The sequence below is a fragment of the Cupressus sempervirens genome, chromosome 1, assembly GCF_028749045.1.
Source record: "Cupressus sempervirens isolate cs-2001-9-10 chromosome 1, ASM2874904v1, whole genome shotgun sequence".
NCBI classification, from domain to species: domain Eukaryota; kingdom Viridiplantae; phylum Streptophyta; class Pinopsida; order Cupressales; family Cupressaceae; genus Cupressus; species Cupressus sempervirens.
Window position 1 is genome coordinate 607,312,611 of NC_143118.1, and position 10,000 is coordinate 607,322,610.

The 10,000-nt window shown below is 49.1% G+C and overlaps 1 non-coding gene across 1 annotated transcript; it reads left to right on the top strand.

Moving 5' to 3' along the window:
* The first annotated feature begins 2,179 nt into the window (after positions 1-2,179).
* LOC149579000 (5.8S ribosomal RNA) lies at positions 2,180-2,333 on the top strand. Its single transcript, XR_016358031.1, has one exon. It is a non-coding gene; the product is annotated as a 5.8S ribosomal RNA (ribosomal RNA).
* Positions 2,334-10,000: the final 7,667 nt, after the last annotated feature.

Here is a 10,000-nt window from a genome sequence, read left to right on the forward strand (position 1 = left end):
CAAGTTAGGTGTGAGTACCCACTGAGTTTAAGCATTTCAATAAGCGGAGGAAAAGAAACTTACCAGGATTCCCCTAGTAACGGTGAGCGAATCGGGAAGAGCCCAGCATGAAAATTGATGGCCGCGCCTATCGAATTGTAGTCTGTAGAAGCATCCTCAGCGACGGACCAGGCCCAAGTCCCCTGGAAGGGGGCACTGGAGAGGGTGAGAGCCCCATTAGGCTCGGACCCTATCGCACCACGAGGCGCTGTTGGTGAGTCGGGTTGTTTGGGAATACAGCCCTAATCAGGTGGTAAATTCTCTCCAAGGCTAAATATGGGCAAGAGACTGATAGCAAACAAGTATCGCGAGGGAAAGATGAAAAGGACTTTGAAAAGAGAGATAAAGAGTGCTTGAAATTGCCAGGAGGGAAGAGGATGGAGGCCGATGATGTGCCCCGGTTGGATGTGAAATGGTGTGAGCCAATCTGCCACTCGGTTGCACAAATACTTTCATCATAGTGGTACAAAATTTGTTCACAACTAAGATTAGTTTTTGTGAGAGATGGGTACAAAAGCACATCCTGATTGCTACGCGAGAGCTCCCTAAGGTCACCTCTATGCCAACTTGATCGGCACAACATTAGGAATGGTTCGACAGCGGTTGTCGTTCCAATGTGTCATCGGGGGATGTCTTTGAAAGTGGCCTCTCAAGGGCGAGCTCGCGTCTATCACTTGGATTGTGCTGCGCATCACGGGTGACAAGGGAGCCTTTGTGATCGGAAGCTCCCCGTGGCCATTCGATGAGAAGAGCCATTGCTTGTGTGAGCAAGGACGAATGCAGCCTCGGATTCCAAACGAAATCAACAACATCGGATCTATATATAAGAGCAGAATGAAGCAGCAGCCTATTTGCGATGCATGGCTCCCCAAAGTTGCTATTCTTTCTCACTCCATCCGTACAAATTCAGGAGTTGTTCGACAGTGGTCATCGTTCCAATGGTTTCATTGCGGCGAAATTTGTTCACAGCTACGATTGGTTTTTGTGAGAGATGGGTATGAAAACACATCCCGATTTCTATGCAAGAGCTCCCTAAGGTCGCCTCTATGCCAACTCGGTCGGAAAAACATTGGGAATGGTTCAACAATGATTGTCGTTCCAATGTGTCATCGGGGGATGTCTTGGAAAGTGGTCTCCCTTTCAAGGGCAAGCTCGCATCTAGCACTTGGGTTGTGTGTCACATCACAAGTGAATGGGGGATGTCTTGGAAAGTGGTCTTTCTTTCAAGGGCGAGCTCGTGTCTAGCACTTGGATTGTGCGTCGCGTCACAAGTGAATAGGGAGATCCCTCTGTGAACGGCGGCATGGTGATTGCATGAGAAAATTGACTTAGTCGGAGCATTAGCCTCGAGCCATTGTGACGGCCTCACAATTTTTCTTTAATTGCAACCAATGTTTGCGCAGTAGCAGAGTTTGCATGTAAGATGGGCCTTGTTCTCGAGAGTTCCAGGAGATGACCTCCGGAACTTTTTGGATTGGGCCCCTTCAAGGTGATAGCAACATGTGGACACTCGGCCCTGCAGCAATGTGCCGGACGGCCAAGCTACGGGTCCAGCGCCGTCGAGGTCAAGGGTTACATCAAATGCCCTTGATCGAAAGCATGGATTCCCCACGGGGCGAAGAAGAGACTCGGATGCAATCTAGATTAGGATCGGTGCCTTCGAACGACGTCCGTGTCGGAGCAAGAGGTCTCTGCTTGGTTGTAGTTCAGAGGGGGTCTGGGCCTCGTCCTCCGTTGAGATTTCATGGTCTGATCGCATGCGCAGCGCTGTGCCAGGGATCTGTCATTTCGACAGCGGCAAGTCAGGACTGCCGCAACCCCCTGTTGCCTTGCCCAGGTGTGTTGACTCATCGCTTGGAGCGTTCTGTGTTTAGGATGGGTGCACTCGCATGATTTGCGGGGCAGGGGCCCTATCCGCTGACACGGCTCTCCCATGCGTCACCTCCCACCTTTGCGAGGGGATGGGGCAGGGACACACCACAACGTTCCTTGTCACACCCATTGGGTGCTCGGGGTTTAGGATGTGTCAACACCCAACAACACACGGGTGCATTGTGCACCTTAGAAATCCAAAGAACGAAGCGCGAGCCAGTGCCTTGCACGCTTGCGTCGTCGAAAGGCAAAAACAAAACAAAATAATGACTCTCGGCAATGGATATCTCGACTCTCACCACGATGAAGAATGTAGCGAAATGTGATACTTAGTGTGAATTGCAGAATCTCGTGAATCATCAAGTCTTTGAACGCAAGTTGCGCCCGAGGCCTCGGCCAAGGGCACGTCTGCTTGGGGGTTGCACTACAAAATTTTTCCCTCCCCAGCGAGGAGCAGAGATGGCCATTCGTGTCCACAAGTGGTGCGCAATCAGCTAAAATGAGCACGAGGTCTGTCAATCCATCACGACGAGCGGTGGCTCGCAAAGGCCAGCATTGGTTTGCGCCGATCGAACGATTCCTCACGAGGAACTTTATTCTGGGCTCAGTGGCCTGCCACAATGCGGGCATTGCTGTATCTCTACTGCATCCCTAAGTCAGGCGTGAGTACCCACTGAGTTTAAGCATATCAATAAGCTGAGGAAAAGAAACTTACTAGGATTCCCCTAGTAACGGTGAGCGAACCGAGAAGAGCCCAGCATGAAAATCGATGGCCGTGCCTGTCGAATTGTAGTCTATAGAAGTGTCCTCAATGATGGACCAGGCCCAGGTCCCCTGGAAGGGGGCGCTAGAGAGGGTGAGAGCCCCATCGGTCCTGGACCCTATAGCACCACGAGGTGCTGTCGGCGAGTCGGGTTGTTTGGGAATGCAGCCCTAATCAGGTGGTAAATTCTGTCCAAGGCTAAATACGGGCGAGAGACCAATAGCGAACAAGTACCGCGAGGGAAAGATAAAAAGGACTTTGAAAAGAGAGTTAATGAGTGCTTGAAATTGCTGAGAGGGAAGCGGATGGAGGCTGGCGATGTGCCCCGGTCGGATGTAGAACGGTGTGAGCCGATCCGCCGCTCGGTTCGGGGGATGTTCCAGCACGGGCTATCGCAGCGGCACAAGCACAACCTTCTAGTTGCACAAATACTTCTGTCGCGGCAGTCAAGGAGCAAAACATGCACCTTTACGGTGGGCTCTTGGGCACCTGTGCGCTCGTGGCACTGGCCAGCGGGCTTTCCATCCGACCCGTCTTGAAACACGGACCAAGGAGTCTAACATGTGTGTGAGTTGGCAGGTTGGGAAAACCCGTGAGGCGCAAGGAAGCTGACTAGCGAGATCCCCTCTCAGGGGGTGCACCGTCGACCGACCCTGATCTTCTGTGAAGGGTTTGAGTGTGAGCACACCTGTTGGGACCCGAAAGATGGTGAACTATGCCTGAGCAGGGCGAAGCTAGAGGAAACTCTGGTGGAGGCCCACAGCGATACTGACGTGCAAATTGTTTGTCTGACTTGGGTATAGGGGCGAAAGACTAATCAAACCGTCTAGTAGTTGGTTTCCTCTGAAGTTTCCCTCAGGATAGCTGGAGCTCATGTGCGAGTTTTATCGGGTAAAGCAAATGATTAGAGGCATCGGTTGTCATTCCAATGTGTCATTGCGGTGATCTGGAGAGCGATGCTAAGGGCGGGAGCTTGCGTCTAGCATTTGCGGATGTTTGTGCAAGCGAGCAGGGGAGCTTCTCTTATCGAAACCTCTCTGTGGCCTTTGAATATAGACCCAGTGCCGACGATATCGATGGATACGAGCCTTGGAGTATAAAATTGTTCAGCTAACATTTGTTTTTGTGAGAGTTGGGTATATAAGCACTTCCCGATTGATACGCGGGAGTTCCCTAAGATCGCCTCTATGCCAACTCGATCAGCACAACATTGGGAATGGTTCGACAGTGGTTGTCATTCCAATGTGTCATCGGGATGTCTTGGAACGCGGCCTTTCAAGGGCAAGCTCGCGTCTAGCACTTGGATTGTGCATCGTCACAAGTGAATGGGGAGATCTCTCTGTGAACGGCAGCATGGCGATTGCAAGAGAAAATTGACTTAGCAGTCAGAGCATTGGCCTCAGGCCATTGTGATGGCCTTGCAATTTCTCTATAATAGCAACCTATGTTTGCACAGTAGCAGAGTTTGCATGTTAGATTGGCCTTTGTTCTTGACAGTTTGAAGTACTCTCACCAAGTCAGCAAGTCACCATGCTGGCCGAGCCGATCTGGGCGAGCCATGCTGGCCGAGCCGATCTGGGCGAGCCATTCTGGTCGAGATGATCTGGGCGAGCTCAAAAAATGGTGTCGTGGATGGCCTTTTTGGTCACATTTTTCATTGAATTGGATTTTTAAGGGAGTTGTCCGCGCTATCACAGATTTCTAATGCAGAGCGAGCCTCGCGCTAATAGCTTATATACGAGAGGTTGTTGTCGCGAGCCTCTCCCATGCCCCTTTCATTGATTCAACATTGGTGTCTAGGCGGATCAGATTGTTGGGTTTTCAAATAGTGTATGCTGATGTTGAATGAATGAAAGGGGCATGAAGCGATCTCAGTGCTTTTCCTCGGCTCTCCTTTAGATCATGTTTTTTGATGACTCAATTTTGGAAAATGTGAGGCAGCGGTTGCCGATCCATGGCGTGTCTTTTTGGTGATTTTAAAACTTGATCTAAACGTGAGCCCTTGTCTAGCACTCCGGCGTTGCTTGGTATAATGGCAATTTGCTATGGGTGCTCAGCGCTCTAGCAATTTTGTCATGGTGTATTTATCATGGCTACATGGGAGCTTTAATATCGAAAGCTCTCAGAGAAAAATGGTTGCCGAGCCATGCTGGCCGACCCGATCTGGCTTAGCTGTTTTCATCGACCCGATCTGGCTGTTCTTTCTCACTCCATCGGCACAAATTTGAGAGTTGTTTGATAGCAGTGGTCGTTCCAATGTGTCATTGCGGTGATCTGGAGAGCGATGGTAAGGGCAGGAGCTTGCGTCTAGCATTTGGGGATGTTTGTGCAAGCGAGCTGGGGAGCTTCTCTTATTGGAACCTCTCCATGGCCTTTGAATATAGACCCAGTGCCGACGATATCGATGGATACGAGCCTTGGATTCTAAAATTGTTCAACTAACATTTGTTTTTGTGAGAGATGGGTATGAAAGCACTTCCCGATCGATAAGCGGGAGCTCCCTAAGATCGCCTCTGTGCCAACTCGATCGGCACAACATTGGGAATGGTTCGACAGTGGTTGTCATTCCAATGTGTCATCGGGATGTCTTGGAACGTGGCCTTCCAAGGGCGAGATCGCGTCTAGCACTTGGATTGTGCGTCGTCACAAGTTAATGGGGAGATCTCTCTGTGAACGGCGGCATGGTGATTGCAAGAGAAAATTGACTTAGCATTCAGAGCATTGGCCTCGGGCCATTGTGACGGTGTTGCAATTTCTCTATAATTGCAACCTATGTTTGCGCAGTAGCAGAATTTGCATGTAAGATTGGCCTTTGTTCTTGACAGTTCCAGGAGATGACCTTTGGAACTTTTGGATTGGGCCCCTTCAAGGTGAAATTCATCCAGTTGATCGGATGAGCTCGATGACCATTTCACTCCCTTGGCTCCATGAATTCAAATCCCATCCAGCTGTCGTGAAGCCATCCCAATTTGTTCATAGCTAAGATTGGTTTTTTTGAGAGATGGGTATGATAGCACATCCCGATTGCTACGCGGGAGCTCCCTAAGGTCGCCTCTGTACCAACTCAATCAGCACAACATTGGGAATGGTTCGATAGTGGTTGTCATTCCAATGTGTCATCAGGGGATGTCTTGGAAAGTGGCCTTTCAAGGGCGAGCTCGCGTCTATCACTTGGATTGTGCGTCGCGTCGCAAGTGAAAGGGGAGATCTCTCTGTGAATGGCGGCATGGTGATTGCAAGATAAAATTGACTTAGTCAGAGCATTGGCCTTGCAATTTCTCTTTAATTGCAACCTATGTTTGCGCAGTAGCAGAGTTTGCAAGTAAGATGGTCCTTGTTCTCAAGAGTTCCAGGAGATGACCTCCGAAACTTTTGGATTGGGCCTGTTCAAGGTGAAATTCATCCAGTTGATCGGATGAGCTCGATGACCATTTTAGTCCCTTGGCTCCATGAATTCACATCTCCTAACCGATGACAATCTTTTGCTCCTTAGACGACCTCATAATAAATTGGGTCGTGGATGGCTGTTTGGTCAAAATTTTCAACAATTTGGATTTTTATGGCGGATGTCAGTGTGTTTGCTAATTTCTAATGTAGAGTGAGCCTCGCACTAATAGCTTATATAGGAGAGGTTGTTGCTGCGAACCTCTCCCGTGCCCCTCTCATTGATTCAACGGCGGTGTCAAGGTGGATGGAAATGTCGGACTTTGAAACAGTGGATGCCGACGTTGAATCAATTGGAGGGGCATGAAGCCCACCCTCGAGGTGCTATTCCTCGACTCTCCTTTAGATCATGTTTTCTTGTCACTCAGCTGGCGCAATTTCGAAAAGCAGTTGGGCTGCGCATCACGAGTGACAAGGGAGCCTTTGTGATCAAAAGCTCCCCGTGGCCATTCGATGAGAAGAGCCATTGCTTGTGTGAGCAAGGACGAATGCAGCCTCGGATTCCAAACAAAATCAATGACATCAGATCTATATATAAGAGCGGAATGAAGCAGCAGCCCCTTTGCGATGCACGGCTCCCCAAAGTTGCTATTCTTTCTCACTCCATCAGCACAAATTCGGGAGTTGTTCGACAGCGGTAATCGTTCCAATGGTGTCATTGCAGTGAAATTTGTTCACAGCTAAGATTGGTTTTTGTGAGAGATGGGTATGAAGGCACATCCCGATTGCTATGCGGGAGCTCCATAAGGTCGCCTCTGTGCCAACTCGATCAGCACAACATTGGGAATGGTTCGACAGCAGTTGTCATTCTAGTGTGTCATCGGGGGATGTCTTGGAAAGTGGTCTCTCTTTCAAGGCTAAGCTCGCGTCTAGCACTTGGGTTGTGCATCGCATCACAAGTGAATGGGGGATTTCTTGGAAAGTGGTCTTTCTTTCAAGGGTGAGCTCGCGTCTAGCACTTGGATTGTGCATCGCATCACAAGTGAATGGGGAGATCCGTCTGTGAATGGCGACATGGTGATTGTTAGAGAAAATTGACTTAGTCAGAGTATTGGCCTCAGGCCATTGTGACGGCCTCGCAATTTCTCTTTAATTACAACCTATGTTTGCGTAGTAGCAGAGTTTGCATGTAAGATGGGCCTTGTTCTTGAGAGTTCCAGGAGATGACCTCTGGAACTTTTGGATTGGGCCCCTTCAAGGTGAAATTCATCCAGTTGATCGGATGAGCTCGATGACCATTTCAGTCCCTTGGCTCCATGAACTCACATCTCCTAACCGATGACAATCTTTTGCTCCTCTGCTGACCTCATAAAAAATTGGGTCGTGAATGGCTGTTTGGTAGGAATTTTAAAGGATTTGGATTTTTAAGGTGGATGTCGGTGTGTTCGCTAATTTGTAATGTAGAGCAAGCCTCGCACTAATAGCTTATATAGGAGAGGTGGTTGCCACAAGCCTCTGTCGTGCCCCTCTCATTGATTCAACGCAGGTGTCAAGGAGGATGGATATGTCAGATTTTGAAACGGTGGACGCCGACGTTGAATCAATTAGAGGGGCATGAAGCCCACCCTTGATGTGCTATTCCTCGACTCTCCTTTAGATCATGTTTTCTTTTCACTCAGCTGGCGCAATTTCGGAAAAGGGTTTGGCAGCGGTTGCCATCCCTCACCACGTCTACTTGGTGATTTTAAAACTCAATCTAAAACAGGAGCCCTCGTCTAGCACCTCCGTCTAGTGTTGCTCGGGTATTGCATAAAATTATGCCATCGGCGCGAATCCCCCAATGAATGCCTATGCTTGGACCCTCTCTTAGATCACCTTCTTCGATCACTCGACCGACGCAACTACGGAAGAGACTTGGCAGTAGTTACCATTCTACAGTGCATCTGTTCAGTGATTTCAAAGTTGATCTAGTGGCAAGCCCTTGTCTCTAGCCATGAGGTGGGTGCTTGTCACTCTAGAAAAAAATTTTGCGTCCCTATCACGGCTACAATGGGAGAGGTGGTTGCCGTGAGCCTCTCCCATGCCCCCCACATTGATTCAACGCTGCTGTCAGGGTGGATGGATATGTCGAATATTGAAATGGTGGACGCTGACGTTGAATCAATCAGAGGGGCATGAAGCCCACCCTCGAGGGTGCTATTCCTAGACTCTCCTTTAGATCATGTTTTCTTGTCACTCAGCTGGCGCAATTTCGGATAAAGGTTTGGCAGCGGTTGCCATCCCTCACCACATCTACTTGGTGATTTTAAAACTTGATCTAAAATGGGAGCCCTCGTCTAGCACCTTCATCTGGTGTTGCTCGAGTATTGCATAAATTTATGCCATCGGCGTGAATCCCCCAATGAATGCCTATGCTTGGACCCTCTCTTAGATCACCTTCTTCAATCACTCGACCGACGCAACTACAAAAGAGACTTGGTAGCGGTTGCCATTCTACAGTGCGTCTGTTCAGCAATTTCAAAGTTGATCTAATGGCGAGCCCTTGTCTCTAGCCATGGGGTGGGTGCTTGGCACTCTAGAAATTTTTTTTGCGTGCCTATCACAACTACAATGGAAGAGGTGGTTGTCGCGAGCCTCTCTCGTGCCCCCCTCATTGATTCAATGCCGCTGCCAGGGTGGATAGAAATGTGGGATTTTTAAATGGTGGATGCTGACGTTGAATCAATTAGAGGGGCATGAAGCCCACCCTCGAGGGTGCTATTCCTGGACTCTCCTTTAGATCATGTTTTCTTGTCACTCAGCTGGTGCAATTTTGGAAAAAGGTTTGGCAGCGGTTGCCAGCCCTCACCGCATCTACTTGGCGATTTTAAAACTCGATCTAAAATGGGAGTCCTCGTCTACCACCTTCATTCGGTGTTGCTCAGGTATTGCACAAATTTTTGCCATCGACGCGAATCCCCCAATGAATGCCTACACGCTTGGACCCTCTCTTAGTTCACCTTCTTCAATCACTCGATCGACGCAATTACAGAAGAGACTTGGTAGTGGTTGCCATTCTACACCTCATCTGTTCTGCGATTTCGAAGTTGATCTAATGGTGAGCCCTTGTCTATAGCCATGAGGTGGGTGCTTGGCGCTCTGGCAAAATTTTTTGCGAGCCTATTGCGGCCACAATGGGAGAGGTGGTTGCCGCGAGCCTCTCCCGTGCCCAGCTCATTGATTCAATGCCGCTGTCAAGGCAGATGGATATGTCAGATTTTGAAACGGTGGACGCCGACGTTGAATCAATTAGAAGGGCATAAAGCCCACCTTCGAGGGTGCTATTCCTAGACTCTCCTTTAGATCATGATTTCTTGTCACTCAGCTGGCACAATTTCAGAAAAAGGTTTAGCAGTGGTTGCTAGCCCTCACCGCGTCTTCTTGGTGATTTTAAAACTCGATCTAAAATGGGAGCCCTTGTCTAGCACCTCCGTCTGGTGTTGCTCGGGTATTGTATAAATTTTTTCCATCGGTGCAATTACCCCAACAAATGCCTACGCTTGGACCATCTCTTAGATCACCTTTTTCGATCACTCGACCGACGCAATTACGGAAGAGACTTGGCAGCAGTTGCCATTCTACACCATGTCTGTTCTGTGATTTCGAAGTTGATCTATTGGTGAGCCCTTGTCTCTAGCCATGAGGTGGGTGCTTGGCACTCTAGAAAAAAAATTTTGCGTGCCTATCATGGCTACAATGGGAGAGGTGGTTGCCGAGAGCCTCTCCCGTGCCCCCCTCATTGATTCAATGCCGCTGTTAGGGCGGATGGATATGTCAGATTTTGAAATGGTGGATGCCAACGTTGAATCAATTTTAGGGGCATGAAGCCCACCCTCGTGGTTGCTATACCTAGACTCTCCTTTAGATCATGTTTTCTTATCACTCACCCGGCACAATTTTAGA